General features: G+C 41.4%; 1 protein-coding gene across 2 annotated transcripts in view; it reads left to right on the top strand.

Moving 5' to 3' along the window:
- Nucleotides 1-5482: 5482 nt before the first annotated feature.
- IST1 (IST1 factor associated with ESCRT-III) overlaps nucleotides 5483-11530 on the top strand; it is a 32933-nt gene continuing 26885 nt past the window's right edge. For both annotated transcript variants that reach the window (XM_021705717.1, XM_021705716.1), the window contains exon 1: nucleotides 5483-5567. The gene's annotated coding sequence lies outside the window, so the exon portion shown is untranslated. The remainder of the gene's footprint in view (nucleotides 5568-11530) is intronic.

Genomic DNA, 11530 nt, shown 5'->3' with positions numbered 1-11530 from the left:
ATTAAATACAATCCATGCAAGCTACTATCTAGTCATTGCAGCATTGTTTATAGAGACAAAATATTGGAAATAACCTAAATTCCCATCAGTAGAACAGTGCTGAAAAAATTACGGTACACATATATATTGGACTATTATTCAGTCTCTTAAAAGGATGAGAATTATTGACAACTACTGATATGGACATATATCTTAATGTATGTTATAGTACATAGTACATAGTACTATGTACATAGTACATAGTACAGTATAGTATACACAGTATAGTATATAGTGCCTAGTATACTACCACATGCGTAAAAAAAGGGCATGTATATACATGATATTATTACCATTTTACAGATGAGGAAACTGAGGCACGGAGAGATTAACTTGCTCAAAGGCACCAGAATCTGGTAACAATGGTTATTCTATTTCTAGAGTGAGGGATTAAAAGACTAGGGAGCAGAGGAAGGAGACTTAATGTTTATTGTACATCCTTTTCAGCTGTGTGTGTGTGTGTGGTTGGCCTATTTATGCATTACTGTAAGAAGTTTATTTTATTTTATTTATTTATTTTTTTAAAGATTTTATTTATTTATTTGAGAGAGAGAGAATGAGAGAGAGCAAGCACATGAGAGGGGGGAGGGTCTGCGGGAGAAGCAGACTCCCTGCCGAGCAGGGAGCCCGATGCGGGACTCGATCCAGGGACTCCAGGATCATGACCTGAGCCGAAGGCAGTCGCTTAACCAACTGAGCCACCCAGGTGCCCCTGTAAGAAGTTTATTTTAAAAGTTTATCTGCACCATTAGGAAAATGGGCAAAAGACTATAATGAGCACACTATTTACAAGCTAGTCAATCTTACTAATGTCCAAAGATATGAAAATTAAAATAATTTCTTAAGTTTCAACAAGATTACAAAGATTCACAATGTCCATAGTGGGAAGTATGAGGAAATGGGCACTCTCATACACTATCACTAGGAGAATGAAATAATAGAACCTTTTGGGAGAGAAGTCTGGTAATGGGTTGTACTAGTTTGGTAAGTCTGCTACAACAAAGTACCACAGACTGGGTTGCTTAAACAACAGAAATTTATTGTCTCACGATTCTGGACACTAGAAGTCCTAGATCAAAGTTATCAATAGAGTTAGTGCTTTCTAAGGGTTATAAGGAAGGATCGGTTCCAAGCCTCTCCCTAGCTTCTGTGGGTTTGCTGGCAATCTCCGGTGTTTCTTGCTTTGTAGACGCTTCACCTCCATCTCTGTGTTCATCTTCACTTGGTGTTCTCCCTGAGTGTGTGTCTGTCTCCAAATTTCACCTTTTTATGGGAATATAAGTCATACTGGATTAGGGCCCACTCTAAGGACCTCATTTGAATTTGACTACCTCTGTAAAGACCCAATCTCCAAATAAGGTCACATTCTGAGATCCTGGGAGTTAGCACTTCAACATTTGAATTTTGGGGGACACATAACGTGGGAATCAAATTTTTTTTAAAGATTTTATTTATTTATTTGAGAGAGAATGAGATAGAGAGCATGAGAGGGGGGAGGGTCAGAGAGAGAGGCAGACTCCCTGCTGAGCAGGGAGCCCGATGTGGGACTCGATTCCGGGACTCCAGGATCATGACCTGAGCCGAAGGCAGTGGCTTAACCAACTGAGCCACCCAGGCGCCCGGGAATCAAATTTTTAAATATGCATACCCTTTGACCTAGCAATGCCACTTATGGGAATCTGTCTTTAATAAATAGTCTGAAAAGAAAAATAGTCTGAACATGTGCACATACATACTTAGAAGGATATTCACTATAGCACATTACAGAACAATGATTGGAATCAACCTAAATATTAATAAGAGATTGGCTAAATAATGGTATATCTGTTTCCATGGTTAAAGATGGATCTATATATCTTGACAGAAAAGGATATGCAGAATGGGGTGCCTGGAAGTCTTGGTCAGTAGAGTGTGCAACTCTTGATCTCAGGGTTTTAAGTTCGAGTCCCACCTGGGTGTAGAGATTACTTAAAAATAAAATCTTAAAAAAAACGATATGCAGAATATATTAAATATAAAAAGCAAGTTTGGGGGTGCCTGGGTGGCTCAGTCGGTTAGGTGCCTGACTCTTGATTTCAGCTCAGGTCATGATCTTGGGGTTGTGAGATCAAGCCCCACATGGCTCTCTCTAAAATAAATAAATAAATAAATAAATAAATAAATAAATAAATAAATAAATAAAATCTTTAATTAAAAAATAAAAATAGGGCGCCTGGGTGGCTCAGTTGGTTGAGCGACTGCCTTCGGCTCAGGTCATGATCCTGGAGTCCCGGGATGGAGTCCCGCATTGGGCTCCCTGCTCGGCGGGGAGTCTGCTTCTCCCTCTGACCCTCCCCCCTCTCATGTGCTCTGTCTCTCATTCTCTCTCTCAAATAAATAAAATCTTTAAAAAAAATAAATAAATAAAAAATAAAAAGCAAGTTTACTGAATAGGGTGAATATTTTATACTTTTTGTGTTAAATTTAAAATAAAAAATAAATACATAAATTTTTAATATTTTCCAAAAAATTAATAATGGAATGAGGTGTCTTTCATTAAACTTCACACATGTACTCTCAAATTAGTAAAAACAAACATATTTTTACTTTTTTTATTTAAAGATTTTTATTTATTTATTTGACAGAGAGAGAGCGAGAGCAGGAACACAAGCAGGGAGAGTGGAAGAGGGAGAAACAGGCCTCCCACGAAGCAGGGAGCCCGATGCGATGCGGGGCTGGATCCCAGGACCCTGGGATTGTGACCCAAGCCAAAGGCAGTCACTTAACCGACTGAGCCACCCAGGCGCCCCAACATATTTTTACTCTTGAAAAAAAGAGAAAGTATTAAATTCAATCCCCTTTATTTTGCTTTTAAACTAAATGCAGAACAGAATCAGAATATATTTATTGCTGGAACTGTGGCTTAATCTGGTTGTTTCAGGGGGAAAACTACTACTTCCTATGGAGATGTACAATAGCCTATGATAAACACACACATTTTTTTTTCCCTAAACAATTTGAAAATAAGTTGCAGACACCATGCTCCTTTACTTTTACATAGTTAAACATGCATCTCCTAAGAATAAGGGCACCCCCTGCTCAACTACAATTACTACTGCTTATGAAAATTAACAATAATTTCATAAAATCTAATATTCGAAACACATTTGAACCTAAGTTGTTTCCCCACATACCTTTTTTTCCAACCAGGATCCAATTAAGTTTCATGTATTTCATTTGGTTATTATGTCTCATTAGTCTCTTTTAATTAGAGCCAGTTTTCTTGTAGAAGGTTCCACATTTTGCATTTAAATTATTAGTATGTATACTGTTTATTTAATCCCCTCCATGACATAGACTTAATTAAAAAATATTTTTTATGAACAGTTTTTTATTGTAGTAAAATATAACCTAAAAGTTAGCTTTTTAACCATTTTTAATTATATACTTCAGTGGCATTAAGTACATTCACATTGTCATGTAGCGATCACCATCATACATCTCCAGAACTTTTTTGTCTTCCCAAAATGAAACTCTGTACTTATTAAACAATCACTCTCCACTTTCTCATCCCCCGGCCCCTGGTAATCACTATTCTACTTTCTCCCTCTCTGAATTTGACCTCTCTAGGGACCTCATATAGACAGAATAACACACTGTTACCTCCTTTTGCAACTGGCTTGTTTCACATACTATAATAGCTTCAAGATCTGTCCATGTTGTAGATGATGTATCAGAATTTCCTTTCTTTTTAGGATGAATAATATTCCATTGTATGTATGTACCATCTTTTATTGTCATCAGACAATGGACAGTTGGGTTGTTTTCACCTTGTGACTTACTATGAACATTTTAAGACATACCTAAAGGTAGAGAAAATTGTACAATAATAACATTCGATTAAACAATCATCAGGATTTTTGGATTTAACCCCAATGCAAAGTATTCATTGTTTAAAAAATTTTTAAAGGACATTTTCTTACAAATTCTCAATGCCATTTTCATGTTTACCAAAATAACAATTCTTTGGTTAGTTGGTATCATGTAATACCTGGTACATAATCTAATTTCTCTGATTGTTTCAAAAAGTGTCTTTTATAGTTGGTTTGTTTGAACCATTAAACAAGATCCACACACATTACATTTGGTTGCTTTTTAGATTCGTGCAGTCCACCCTCACTTCCATTTTTTAAGATGCCATTATCCTACTGCGTAACAGACTCAATTATATTTGCATGTATTTACAGGGGACTCCCCTCCCCCCCCATTTTAAAAGAACCAAACACTGTATTTTGAGGTTCTTGAACCGGTTTTTTACGGAAATATTTTTTTTTTTAAGATTTTATTTATTTATTTGAGAGAGAGAGAATGAGAGAGAGAGCATGAGAGGGGGGAGGGTCAGAGGGAGAAGTAGACTCCCCGCCCAGCAGGGAGCCCATGTAGGACTCGATCCCAGGTCTCCAGGATCATGACCTGAGCCGAGGGCAGTCGCCCAACCAACTGAGCCACCCAGGCGCCCCTTACGGAAATATTTCAAGTGGTTATAAAAACACACTATTTCTAAATTCATATAAACCTCATACAGTAACGCGTAGCTCCATCCTTGTCATACGACCACATTACAATTTCGCAAACCGCAATTTTGGTCCCGGTAGATGCAGCTTCTACAGCAGAGGGCAGAATTACCTCTCCTAGAAGCCAAGAGCCGAGAAGCCCCTTCCCTCGGTAAACCGAGAGACTGGTTTTCAAGTGAAAAAGAAAACCAGAAGTTTCCTCTGAATAGAGATAAGGTAAATTCCCGGAGAACGTGGTGTTGAGGAAACATTAGTGACTTAAATAATACAGACTAGAGATTCGGGTTGAAAGAGCAATCAGATTTGGTTTAAAAGAGGGGCAGAGTTATTGGAGGACATCGATGGAGTGATGGTGGGCAACTAGGGGACTAGGGTGAAGGGTCGGAAAAACAGCCTCTAAAGAATTGAAACCTGCTCAGGCACTGCCGCAGGAGAAAAAAACCGACACCCGGGGGAAAGCCGTTAGGGTTACTGGAGTTGAGCGAAAGACGGGAGCAAATCACAGGGAGTAACTCCGAGGGTCTAAAAGGTAGTACTGGAGCCGGTTTTTCGAGAGACTGGGAGAAATCCGATAAAAGGTACTGAGCACAGAGCAGGTGAACAAACCACTCCCGTCTATCTCTCCGCACCTAGGGCAAGACCGGCGGCAGCCAGCCTGCGCCTCTACCAGGTAACGATAACGCAGGTGGCGTGACGTGTAAACGCGTCACCACCCATGCCTCCGCCGCGGGAAGTAGTTCCCATCGCGCCGGATCCGAAGGGAGCTGGATGAGGGAGCCTCGAGCCGCTCAGGACGTGAGTTCCGGAAGCGACGAGCGCGCAGCCAATCTCTGGGAAGGAGGGAGTGGCTATCTTGGCCCCGCAGATCCCTCCGCCCGTGCTTGCTTGTGCTGAGGCTGAGGGAGCCGCCATTTTGGGTGCTGAGCTTTAAGTGCCAAGTTCCTTTCACCCGTTTTTACGCCTGGATTCAGCCAGGTGAGTGTGGCAGTCTTAACGTCAAGGGTCTTTGTTTTTCTCCTCGCACTGCGCTCCGGATTTAGAAGTCCCTAGTCTGGGGTTCAGACGACCCTGAGGTGGCAAGTGAGGAGAAAGGGAAGGATCCTGGGTTTGGGGTCAGGCCGGTGGTCAGGCCGGAGGTCCGCGGTGTGGGAGGCCGCTTGAGGCCGGGGTTGGGGGCGTGGCAGGGCCGAGAGCCGCTTGGATACCGCAGGACCTGGCTACCTGAGGCGGCGAAACTTTCCTGTTGTCCTTCCTGCCTCGAGGACGCTCCCCCGAGGCGGAAACGCCGCGGCCTCGGCTCCGGCTCCTGTTGGTGACAGGGTTCGGCCTGCGGTATCGGTAACACCCCTGTGCGGTTTCCACTGGTCCAGAGAGACTTCGGGAGGTCGGGGTCTGCATTGACCGCGAGAGCCTGATCGCCTGTACCTGGCGGGGCGGCCTCCTGAGGTGGTGCCCCGTTTGGCCGGAGGAAATTGCCTTTCTCTTTAGCTTAAGCGAGCAGCGGTCTTCTCCCCTTTCGCAGATTCCCCCGTGTCTTATGGGAGACCTTGTGAAGAGCTGAGGCCCGGTCCTTGCCTTTCTCCTCTTTGTGTTCTCAGCGCTCCTCTTCCGCGGTGCTGGAGCTGAGGACTTGAAACGGCAGCGTAAACTTTTGCCAGGATCGGGATCCACGGAGGGTTCGTTTACAATCAGGCAGTAGAAAAGACACAGCCGCTTTCATTCTCTGCAGTAGTAAAATTAAAAGCCGCTCATCAGTAGCTCTTCTCGGGGTTTGTAATTTTTTGTTTTGCGTTATGCTTTTAACTTCTTTTTTTTTTTTTTAAGATTTTATTTATTTGACAGAGACACAGCGAGAGAGGGAACACAAGCAGGGGGGATGGGAGAGGGAGAAGGAGGCTCCCCGCTGAGCAGGGAGCCCAATGTGGGGCTTGATCCCAGGATCCTGGGATCATGACCCGAGCTGAAGGCAGACGCTTAACGACTGAGCCACCCAGGCGCCCCTGCTTTTAATTTCTTACTAAAATTTCATACTGACTGAAGAGTATAATGAATTCCTTCCTCATCTCGCATCAACAGCGTTCAGTTCAGGGCCAGTTTTGTTTATCTCTCTCCTTGTGCATGTATTTAACAAAATAGTAGTCGAGATATATGTGAGTGGGTGCGTATACACGTAGAAGCCTTTTGACTCCTTTACCTGCAATCCAGTAGTCCGTGGGAAATTTTGTTTTTACAGCTTTCTCAGAATCACATCTTCTGGGAATAAAAGACTTGGTAATATTCTTTTCTTAGAAGATAAAAGAGTGTTTTGAAACTTGAATGTTAGCATTGCATTTTAAAGTCACCCAGTTTTCTAAATCCTCTTTTTTAAAGTACTGTTACGGTTTTGTCCAAATGATTTGTTTTTACTCTCTGTGCCTTTGGTCTTTTAAGTGATCAGGAGCCTCCAGAATCCCCAACTTTAGTCTACTTAAGTTCTCATTCCTTTAAAATTAGATTCAAGTCCCAGCTGTATGTAGTTTATTCTGATTTAAAAGATAAAACTAGAAAATAGGGTGTAGTCTAATGAAATAATTTCAAATGCAGGAAAAGTAGTATGCATATGAATACTAATTTCAGCATTATTTATATGACAGATGTCAGAAAGTTGGAGAAATAATTTAAAAATTACTATGGAATATTAGGCAGCCATTAAAATAAAGCTAAAGACTGTAACAACAGATACTATGTCACGTGATAAAAGGACTCAGTGTCAGAGTCCATGATTACAGCTCTGTAAAAGTATGAGGAAAACTCGTGGTAGATGTATACCCAGTGACTTTTCTGCAATTTTTTATATTAATTTTATTGAAACAAGACAAAAATAATTTCATAATGCGTACACAGTTCAGTAGTTATAGCTTCTTCCAGGATATCTGATGGTCTCTGCTTTCTGTAGTCTGTATTTGTGAGTTTACACATGATGCTACTGGTCTTGTGGACCTTCATTTTATTAACTTTTTAATCTTGGATTAATTTAGTCAGTGAAGATTTGATAACGGTTAGCAGTGTGAAAATACAGGATAGTTGACATTCTATGAATCAGAGTTTTTAAGGATTGGACTATATTAATTTGGAAATGCTCTCTAGCTTGTTTGTACTCTTATGTCACCTCTTCATAGCTTCATTACAGTGGTCATACCTAAATCTGTTCACCTTTATAAGGAAGAAGTATTCAAGATAAGTAAAATAATACATTTCAAATACAAAAGTTTTTCTTGATACTGCATAATATCCTCGTCACTATTGACTTTGCTGCCTCCCTTCCCCACTTGGCACTTTTGGAGCTACATACTCTAAAGCTTGTCTCTTAGGACTTCAGGATCTTTTTTTGCTTTCTCTTTTTTTTTAATTAAAGATTTTATTTATTTATTAGAGAGAGAGAGGGAGAGCACAGAAGAAAGAGAGGGAGAAGCAGACTCCCTGCTGAGCAGAGAGCTGAGATCACAACCTAAGCCGAAGGCAGACACTTAACTGACTGAGCCAACCAGGTGCCCCCTCCTTTTTTTTTTCTTTTTTTTCCTATTTTTAACTATAAATAGAGCTTTCAGGATTACTTCTGCTGGACAGCTTCATAATTTTGGGCAGCAGGTGTGAGCTGCAGCAGTCTCACCTTTCTCCCCCAAATAATATGAGGAATGACTCAATCCATGGTTTTATACCTTCCCTTATTCAGAATAAGGAGATCCTTCTTTGAAAGGCTCCTAAAAAAAAAAGAAAAGACTGCTGGAACTGAATGATAAAAGAGGGACTAGATGGATTTGTTGTTCCAAAGTTAAGGATTGGGATGAAATGAGTTGGGAAGAGCAAAGAAGGGCACGTGGTGGTATGCCAATAAAAATAGATCATTACAAGCGTACCCTGGAGATATTGTGGGTTTGGTTCCAGAACACCACAATAAAGTGAGTCAAATGACTCTTTCCTTTTTTTTTTTTTTTTTTAAGATTTTGTTTATTTGAGATAGAGAGAAAGAGCACAAGCAGAGGGAGCCACAGAGGGAGATGGAGGAGCAGGCTCCCTTCAGAGCAGGGAGCCTGATGCATGCTCGATCCCAGGACTCTGGGATTATGACCTGAGCCGAAGGCAGACGCTTAACCCACAGCCACCCAGGCGCCCCTGAAATTTTTTGTTTTCAAAGTGCATATAATAATTAATGTTTATACTACATTTTAGTCTGTTACTGTGCAGTAGCATTATATCTGATAAAATAACGTGCATATCTTAATTTAAAAATATTGCTAAAAAAAGACTAACCATCATCTGAACTTTCAGCAGGTCGTAACTTTTTTGCTGGTCGAGGGTCTTCCCTCCATGTTGGTGGAGTGATCTGGGTGAAGCTGAACCTGTGGCAATTTCTTAAAATGAGGAAATAGTGGAGTTTTTGCATCAGTTGCCTTCTTTCATGAGTAGTTTCTCAGTATATGATATTGTTTGATAACATTTTATGCACCATAGAACTTTCTTTAAAAATTTGAGTCAATCCTCTCAAACCCTTCTGCTGCTTTATCAGCTAAGTTTATGTAATATTCTAAATTCTTCGTTGTCATTTCACCAATCTTCACAGCATCTTCACCAGGAGTAGAATTCATCTCAAGAAACCACTTTCTTTGCTCATTCATTCATAAGAAACAGCTTCTCATCAAGGTTTTATCATGCAATTCAATCACATCTTCAGGCTCCACTTCTAAATTTAGTTATTTTACTATTTATATATTTATAGTTACTTCCTCCTCTGAAGTCTTGAACCCCTCAGAGTCATTCATGAAGATTGGAATTAACTTTTTCCAAACTCCTGTTATTGTTGGTATTTTGCCCTCTTGACATGAATCAGATGTTCTTAATGGCATCTAGAATGGTGAATCCTTTCCAGAAGGTTTTCAGTTGACTTTGCCCTAATCCATCAGAGGAATCACTGTCTGTGGCATCTCTGACTATGTAAGATATATTTCTTTTTATTTATTTATTTATTTGACAGAGACAGCGAGAGAGGAAGCACAAGCAGGGGGAGTAGGAAAGGGAGAAGCAGACTTTCCTGATGAGCAGGGAGCTGGATGCCGGGCTTGATCCCAGGACCCTGGGATCATGACCCGAGCCGAAGGGAGGCGCTTAACGACTGAGCCACCCAGGCGCCCCATAAGATATATTTCTTAATAAGACTTGAAGGTTGAAATTACTCCTTGATCCATGGGTTGCAGAATGGATGTTTTGTTAGTGGGCATGAAAACGTTAATCTCAGGCGCCTGGGTGGCTCAGTCGTTAAGCATCTGCCTTTGGCTCAGGTCAGGATCCCAGGGTCCTGGGATCAAGTCCCACATCGGGCTCCCTCCTCGGCGGGAAGCCTGCTCTCCCTCTCCCACTCCTGCTGCTTGTGTTCCTGTTCTCGCTATCTCTGTCTCTGTCAAATAAATGAATGAAATCTTAAAAAAAAAAAGTTAATCTCATACCTCTCCATCAGAGCTCTTGGGTGACCAGGTGTGTTGTCAATGAACAGTAAAAGGAATCTTTTTTTTTTCTGAGTAGTAGGTCTCAGTGGTGAGCTTAAAATATTCAATAAACCATATTCTAAACAGATGTGCTGTCATTCAGGCTTTGTTTCATTTATAGAGCACAGGCAGAATAGATTTAGCATAATTCTTAAGGGCTCTAGGATTTTCAGAATGGTAAATGAGCATTGGCTTCAACTTAAAGTCACAGGCTGCATTAGCCCCTAACAAGAGAGTTAGCCTGTCCTTTGAAACTTTGAATCCAGGCACTGACTTCTCTCCAGCTATGGAAGTCCTGGGTGGCATCTCCTATCAGTGTAAGGCTGTTTCATCTACATTTAAAATCTGTTGTTTAGGGGGTGCCTGGGTGGCTCAGTCGGTTAAGCATCCGACTCTTGATCTCAGCTCAGATCTTGATGGCATGTGAGTTCAAGCCCCACGTTGGGCTCTGTGTTGAGCATGGAGCCCTTAAAAAAAAAAATCTGTTGTTTGGTATAGCCGCCTTTATTAATTATCTTAGCTATACCTTCTGGATAATTTGTTACAGCTTCTGCATCAGTACTTGCTTTACCTTGCACTTGTATGCTATGGAAAATGGCTTTTTTTTTTTTTAAAGATTTTATTTACTTATTTGACAGAGGGAGACACAGCGAGAGAGGGAACACAAGCAGGGGGAGTGGGAGAGGGAGAAGCAGGCTTCCCGCTGAGCAGGGAGCCCGATGTGTGGGGCTCGATCCCAGGACCCTGGGACCATGACCTGAGCCAAAGGCAGTTGCCCAACGACTGAGCCACCCAGGCGCCCCAAATGGCTTCTTTCTTTAAACCTCATAAATCAACCTCTGCTAGCTTCAAGCTTTTCTTTTGCAGCTTCCTCTCCTCTCTCAATTAGTAGAGTCGAAGAGTGTTAGGACCTTGATCTGGATTAGGTTTTGGCTTAGGGAATTTTGTGGCTGGTTTGATCTTTTATCCAGACCACTAAAATGTTCATATCAGCAATAAGGCTGTTTCACTTTCTTACCATCTGTTCACTGGGGGAGCACTTTTCATTTCCTTTAAGAACTTTTCCCTTGCATTCACAACTTGGCTAACTGATGCGAGAAGCCTAGCTTAACCGACTGAACCACCCAGGCATCCCTAATTTTTTTTATTTTTTAAAGATTTTATTTATTTGAGAGAGAGCAAGCACAAGCAGTAGGGAGAAGCAGACTCCCTGCTGAGCAGGAAGGTGGATGTGGGGCTCTATCCCAGGACCCTGGGATCATGACCAGAGCTGAAGGCAGATGAGGCCCTTAACCGACTCAGCCACCCAGGTGCCCCATGTCATTGTCTTTAATAATTCATTTTTTTTGTAGAATAGGAATCTAATTTCTGAAAGTTGAAAATCCTCGAAACTTAGGTGTGCCTGACTGGGTCAGTCAG

The sequence above is a fragment of the Neomonachus schauinslandi genome, chromosome 16, assembly GCF_002201575.2.
Source record: "Neomonachus schauinslandi chromosome 16, ASM220157v2, whole genome shotgun sequence".
Classification (NCBI taxonomy): Eukaryota; Metazoa; Chordata; class Mammalia; order Carnivora; family Phocidae; genus Neomonachus; species Neomonachus schauinslandi.
This window is presented reverse-complemented; position numbering and strand designations above follow the sequence as displayed.